The following is an 8,102-nucleotide window of genomic DNA, read 5'->3' on the forward strand; positions in this document are numbered from 1 at the left end:
GAAGAAATCGTGCAAAACTCCAAGGATGGAGGACCATCAAAAGAAGAAGTTTCAAGGAAAAATGAAGACAAATTCAAGGAGAAGGAGCCCATTGTGATTAAACTTCCTTTTCCAAGTCGTCAAGCCAAGCCCAAATTTGATGATCAACTTGGAAAATTTATGGAAATTGTGAAGAATTTGGAAGTCTCAATTCCTTTCACGGAATTAATCAATCACGTGCCGGCCTATGCAAAATACATGAAAGACATCCTCACAAAGAAGAAGTCGATCCGGAAACTTGAGACTATCGCCTTCACTAAGGTGAGTAGTGCAATACTTCAAGGGAGTTCACCTCCAAAACTCAAGGATCCGGGAAGCTTCTCAATACCGTGTACCATTGGCGACACCACGATCAACAAAGCCTAATGTGATCTAGGGGCTAGTGTGAGTGTTATGCCGTACTCGGTGGGTAAAAGGTTGGGGATGGGAGAACTTAAATGCACCAATATCACACTCCAAATGGCCGATAGATCGACGAAGACACCATTAGGGATATGGGAAGATGTTCCCGTACGAGTTGGGAAATTTTTCATCCCGGTGGACTTTGTCATTGTTGACATGGAAGAAGACTCCAACATTCCAATCATCCTAGGAAGACCTTTCTTACACACCGCGGGTGCGGTGATTGATATGAAACATGGAGAGCTCACTCTAGAAGTGGGAGATGAGAGTATAACCTTTAATCTTGACAAGACTATGCGAGCCCCGCGTTTACATGAACCATGTTTCATGATTGATCATTATAGCCAGAAGGATGATAGGAAGAAGTCGGAACTCCAATGGAAGAAGAAAATTGAAGATGCTCCATTCAAAGAGCAAGTGAATTGTAACAAAGAGAGCTTGCAAAGCTCATCAAAATCAAGCAAAGAAGAAGAGGATGGCCTCATTGGCCAAGACAAGAAATTAGGAGAGATGTCTCTATCAACTCAAGAGATCTTTAGTGATCAAGTGGATGAAGTTTGTGGTCTTTGGGACGACGAGTTTGAAGGGATTTTTAATCCCTACATTGGCAATGCTATCGATCAAGACCGGCAACAAGGGCAAAGGTCTATTGAAGATCTTTATCACGATAATGAACAAGCTTTTGATTATTTCTTCAAGGTGTTGAGCAACATCAACAACACCTTGGACATGCCCCCATGACAATCTCTCTAAGTAAGAGAGTTTGGTGGAGTCCTCCCTAAACCACCATTTGTAAATATTTCTAACTCCCTAACTCGCATTTCAATTCTTGTATTGCATTTTTGTTATTTTTGGATTTTTATACTTTGATCAAGATAATTGTCATGTTTGAGAGAAGTGAGGGAGGGACTAATGATTTCAATTAATGTGTAGTGCTTTAGCATAGTGTGGGGATAGCAATTGCCTAGGCTATTCATGCCTTAGTAGTGCCCCCACAATGGAGAACACGAGATTTTGAAGAATGGAAAAATGACAAGGGATATGCAAAGTACACGGATGGAACTGAATCCGGGTAAAAGGGGCAGAATCCGAGCGGGTTCAGGAGAATCCGCCCGTCTTCAGGCAATCCGGGCATATTGGGTAGAAGACGCCCGTCCATCATGAGCTGAATTTTTGAAATTTCTAACTGTCAGCAAATCCGGGCGTCCTTCAAGAGAATCCGCCCGTCTTCAGAAAGACGCCCGTCCTGAAAGGAAAGACGCCCGTCTTTTTGCTGAGAAAACAAGAAAAATCCCTGTAAAGGAATCCGCCCGTCTTCACTGAAAGACGCCCGTCCCGCGTTTTCAAATCCGCCCGTCTTTGTTCGAAGACGCCCGTCTTTAGGCGAGAATTTCCCAACCCAGAACAGGAAGAATCCGGCCGTCCCGATGGAAAGCCGCCTGTCTTCCCCCTGTATTTCAAATTTTTCGGGTTTTTTATAAACCCCCTCCCACATTCATTTCTCCATTTCCTCATTCAAAACACTACTCATAAACCCCATAACTCCAAAACCCTCATCCTCTCCATCACAAAAACAAGATTCCTCAACAACATTCACCAAAATCAAATCAAAACATCCTTTTAACAACAAATTAATCACTCCTCTTTCAATAAAAATCAAAACCAAGCACAAAATCTTCAACTTTTGAGTCGATTTTTGAATTCATAAAGGCAAAGCCTTTCATCTTTAAATCGATTTGGGTACACTACAAATTGAAGATTTTTCACTCTTTTCTTGGTTTAATGATCAATGGCAAGGACAAAGGGAGCAACAAAGGCAAAGGCACCAAAGGCAAAGACACTCTCATCAAGGCAAAAGAGTCTTCAAGCAAAGAAAGCATTGGCTATGGTGGTAGCTAACCCAAACTTGGAAGTGCAACAACAACAACCTCCCATGGGAGCAACAACATCTACTACTCCGGAAATTGATCAACTTTCGAACTATCCGGAGGTAATTTTCATTTCCAAATCCCATAGGGACACTTTTGCCAAGTATGCTAGAAAAGCATTTTTATCCACCAAGTTTATTTGTGAAGATGCCTTAGATAATTTGGGTGTCCTTGAGCAAACTAGAGCCTTCTTTAAAGCCATGGGGTTGGAAAAATTGTTTGAATCAAAAGAGTTGACATACCCCTCCCTTACTTTAGAATTTTTGAGTTCTTTAAAAGTTAACAAGGTTGAGACTATGGAAAACATCGAGTTCCGCCTAGCTAATGTTAGTAGGCGCATCTCCTTTAAGGAAATGGGTGAAGCTTTGGGTCTTGATGATTCACCGAGTTATTTCAAGAATGTTGGCAAGTATGACCCCGCTCCTCTTTGGGAGGCGATTTCCGGAAGAAAATTTGAGAGCTTTCATGCTAGTCGCGCTCTTTTAGTCCACCATCCGGGCATTAGAGTATGGCACAAGGTCATAGGAAACACCATCATTGCAAGAAAAGACACCAACCATTTCACCAAACTCGATTTTGTTCTTCTTGAGTCGGCTTTGAACATTGAAAGGGAACACACCAAGCCTTTCAACTCTCTAAGGCTTTTGGTGGATAGATGGCTAAACATTGATTATGGGAAGCAAGGCACTACCGTTATTGTGAATGGCGGTCTAGTCACTATTCTAGCTAAATACTTTGATCCTAACTTCAACAAGGATAACAAGTATGAGGCGAAGAACGGTGGTCATCTCATTGATATTGATACTATGATAATCAAATACAAGTGGGTCTCTCATAACCCTCTTGACACCAAGTATGGATGGCTCACAAATGAGGCTAGATCTTTTACTTTGCCTTCGAAGATTTGTCGTTTAAGTGTCCACCGGACCAATTATCTCCTTCCCCTTTCAAAAGAGACCGAGTATATTATCCGACAACAAAAGGGTGAAATTGAAATGCCCTCCTCTTCCATTGTCACACCACCCTATCCTTTCAAGTACCAAGAGTTCAAACCCGAAGGAGTCGAAGCAAGCAAGGATTATGTGACCCTTCTTATGCAAGAGATGCACAAGCAAGCCTTCAAGGACCGGGAAGATGCTTACTTAGCTCAATATCCACCCCTCCTACACTTAGCTAGGCAAGGACTACTTGACCCTTCATGTCCTTTGCCTAGTTGGGTGGATAGAGAAGTCTTCTTTCCGAGTGCATCTAGGGGTGAGCTTCCGGGTGACAATGAGGTTGTTGGTGATGAAGATGATGATAACATTGATGAAGAAGCTAGTGAAGAAGGAGAAGAGGATGATGAGCAAGGTGAAGAAGCAAGTGAAGAGGAAAGTGGCGATGAGTCCACTTCTAATGAGGAAGGTGATGATAGTGATGATATGATGGAAGATTAACAAGCTTTGGAGGCTCCTACCCTCTCGAGGTTTGTTCTACTTCTTTCCTTGTTTTAATTATTTTTCTTGATCATTGTTGGAGTAGTCCTAGCACCATAGAGGACTAACACCTCGGCCCCATTGAGGTGTTCTCATTTTATTGTTCCCACCTTTCAAAATCCAAAATGACAAATTAGTTTCATGCATTGCATAGTGTGTGCATGAACTACACCCAACCTTAGGACATTAGCAATAATGTCTAACTCGGTTTGGGGAAGTCAATGCATACACAACGGGAGGTAATCTAAATTATCCTCTCCGTCATAAACAAACAACCATGTATCATGTAGTGTAGCTTGCATTTAGTGTAGAAATCATGCATCATGTTTGCATAATTTCCCATCATTTTGGTCATTGAGGACAATGCCCATATTAGTGTGGGGATGGGGAATTCTAACTTAACTTCTTATTCAAAAATCCAAAAAAATTGAAAAATTTCGAAAAACCATAAAAATTTGAAAAATTGAAAAAGCCAAAAACAAGTTCATTTCCTTTGTAGTGTAGTCTTGTATATATTATTGTATATATCGTGTTTGTTCTATCCTTGTTCACATTGATCGACTACGCCACATCCGAGACATGAAAATATTGAAGACCGCATGGTATGATCTTTCCAATCAACTTTTTCCTCTTTATGTTAATGACTATGTGGCTTTATTTTGATTGATGCGGTATAACAATGTGAACTTAGGACTTGTATTTAGTTTATATGTCATATTAGTTGGTAGAATCACTTGCATTAGGATGTATATAATAGTTGCATCATGGCATATAGTTGCATTTAGATAAAATGTTTTGAAAATTGCCTAATTGGGAACTTTGACAAGAGCAACTAAGCCATTACAAATACTTTTTCAACTTAAGACTTCGCCTACTAGAATGGTTGTAAAACACCCTAGATTGTGTCATACTAGTGTCTTTTGACCCATGACCCAAAGCCTAGTCAAGGGTTTGCATGTGAGTCACCTATCCAACCCCGTGATGCGATGTGGACTTGGTTAACTTGTCTAGGTGACCTTGATTGACCTTGTGGTAAGGCAACCCAAAAATACTTTCTATCAATAAGTTTGAAGTGCTCATTTCGAAGATTTTTGTTATGTGGAAACAATTTATTGCTAAGGAAACCTCAAATGTTATGAAATGTTGAAATGTTGAGAATTTTAGTTGTTTTGATGGAGGCGTACCACTTCGATGTGCTTTGGAGAGGGATCCATTGAATTGGGCCCCCACACAGTTGTGAATTCAACCGCCCAGAGACAGAGTGACTATCACCCCGAAAAGCTATTGTCTAGAGGTTAACCGGTTGCCTAATAAGCGATTGGCGAAAGCAAAGGACACTAGCCCGGAAGGGACAAACCCCATCTCTAATTTTTGAAATGTGAAAGTTGAATGAGGTCAATTTTTGAATACTAGTCATATCCACCCTTGTTTACAACGATTTGAGCATTTCATTCCCAAAAAGCCTTTTTGTCAAGCCACTTTGTCGAGCTTGGGACCTTTACTTTTGTAGAGAATTCGAGACTTGTCATGTCATATGCTACTAGCATCATAGGGATCATCATTCCATAACCATCCGATCGCTCTTGATGAAAGCATTTGGAAATTGAGGACGAAAGTAGTCTAGTTTAACTCCATTTGGAGGTGATTTAGTGTCATCCTCTTAGCCTTAGTAATTTGTTGAACTAGTATTTGTGAAGGATTATATGCTCTTAAATTTGTTCCTCTTTAGTTGACTCCGCCACTTGATGAGGAAGTGGCTATTCTTTTTGTAGATGCATCCATTATTTGATTTTGTGTGCTTAATGTTTGGATGTGTCGCCATTTTGGCAAGACCCACCTTGCCTTACAAGAAGGCATCCTACCTCATGGTTGTCTTGTTGTGAGTTGAAGGGGCGGAGTGAGACCCGCTAATTGTCTCATATCGGCTATGTTATTAGGTTAGTTTAAATAATGGTCCTAGTCTTTGTCACCTCTTTACTCGGGACGAGCAAAGGTTCGGTTTGGGGATATTTGATGTGACCATAATTAGAGCATATTTAGCCCCCGAATTAGCTTTGTTCCCATGCTTTCTAGTGCATATTTTGGTCATTTATTGTCTTTAGTTCTTTGTTTTGCATATTCTTTGAGGTTTTGTGTCCTTGGTAGGAAAGGAGTGCAAACCTTGCATTTTCATGGCAAAATGAGACTAAATTGATTGAATTCAATGACCAAGCATCAAGGAGAGACAAGATTAGAAGGCCTTTGTACATATTATGGTAGATGAGCAATGGTGAGGAAAGATCCTTGCATCCCCAAGGAAATCCGCAAAGATTTTATGAAGAAAAGGGAAGAAAAGAAGAAGAAACAAGACTGAGGAGCAATCCGTGCGGATTGTCCTGAATCCGCCCGTCCCCAGCACCACAATCCGTGCGTCTTCCTTCAAAGACGCCCGGGCAGCAGCTACCAGAAGACGTGCGTCTTCTCTCAAAGACGCCCGGGCAGAGACTCACAAATCCGCACGTCCCGTGCCTAAGACGCACGGATTCCAGTCCAGCACAAATCCGTTTCTTCAAGCTTCAAAGAAAGATGCCCTTCCTTCGAAAAATACCGGCATTTCCCTGCTCAAATCTAAAAAGTGTAATTACTAATTTAGCCTTAGTTAACCCTAATGCATCCACCTAATTTCCACTATAAATACCCCATTAGTCTAATTAGAAGAGTATGTTCTTCTTAGCAATCTTTAGTGTAGTTAATATCAATCAAATCTCTCTTTAGTTTTGTAATCAACAATTAATCAAGTTTTAATACAAGTTTTATTTCCTTAATCCCTCTTTTGTTCATCCTTTATTTTGGGTAATTGAAGACTATTTGGGTTATTATTGGGAGATTGACAACCTCTCAATCAAGCATCAAGTACTTATTTTATTCTTGCTTTATTATTGGAATCATTAGTAGGTATAATTCTCTTAATCCCTTTTTAATTATTGTTAATTACTTTCATTTATTCATCATGTTTAACTTTGTTGGTATGATTGACAACCTTGCTAGCATGATCAACATGATAATGAGTGAGGAGTCACCTAGCTAGGGTTAATGGGTAATTAGGGGAAACCAACATGGGGAATGATTCATGCTTAAATTAATATGCTTTCATGATTTATTTGCTTGCTTGTTTTGATCTCAACTCATGCACATGTTATGTTTGATGAAATGCGAGCCTATGAATCCTTGCATTTTTTACCCATCACCTATCTTTTCAATGAGACTTGTAAGACATAAACCAACTCGAGTCTCATTAGACCATGCATGTTGTTGAGTAGGGAAGACTAAGTCGACTTGTAGGTGTTGTACAATCTAATCGATTCGGCTCCGGGACCCAAACTTTCCTAGGATTGTAAGATATAACCCAACTCAATCCATCACAACAATAATTGCTTGCTTATAATTTGAGAACATGTTTGTATGATCAATTCCCATGATTCCCCTATGACCCCATGACACTCTAGTGCTTTTTATCAATTGTTTACAACCCTTTTTAATTCATCTTGCTCGTTTATTTTCATTGCTATTTAGTTTAGTGACCTTCTACATCAACCCAAATTGTGACACCCCTAAGACACCACTAGTTGCAATAGAAATCTCATCTCAATTCCCGTCCCTTGGGATCCGACCTTTACTTGCCTCTTTACTAATTGTAGAGTTTTTTGTGAAGTTATAAATTGTGTTTGATTGGATGTGTGATGACCAACACTTTGTCCTATATCAGGCATGGAGCTGCACAAGGAATGCTAACTCTAACTTCAATGGCGGCAACAATCGGGAAATTTCAACTGGGGAGGTATGTCTAGGGCGACAAGCTTCGCGGGAGGCAATGCTTCAGGAAGTAGACCAACCCAATCGGCAAGCACGGTGCAAGGTTAACCCAAGTCTAATGGGAAGCTCTTTGCCATGGATAAGAAGAGTGCCGAGGAGGATGCCCACGTTGTCTCTGGTATATTCCTTATTACCTCCCATCCTTGTTTCGTTTTATTTGACTTAGAGGCTACCCATAATTTCGTGTCTAAGAGTCATGCGTCGACCCTAGGATTGGGGAAGGTAGAACTAGCTAATGATGACGTGTCCTTACCTTCGGGGGAGTCAATCTTATGTTCAAAAGTATATAAAGAAGTGTCGGTCATAGTGCATGAGACCAACTTTCCGGCAAACCTTTTCGAGTTTCCTCTAGAGGGGTTTGAAGTGATTCTAGGGATGGATTGACTAAGTAAACACAAAGCCAACA

This window comes from Silene latifolia, chromosome 3 (assembly GCF_048544455.1).
Source record: "Silene latifolia isolate original U9 population chromosome 3, ASM4854445v1, whole genome shotgun sequence".
Lineage (NCBI taxonomy): Eukaryota > Viridiplantae > Streptophyta > Magnoliopsida > Caryophyllales > Caryophyllaceae > Silene > Silene latifolia.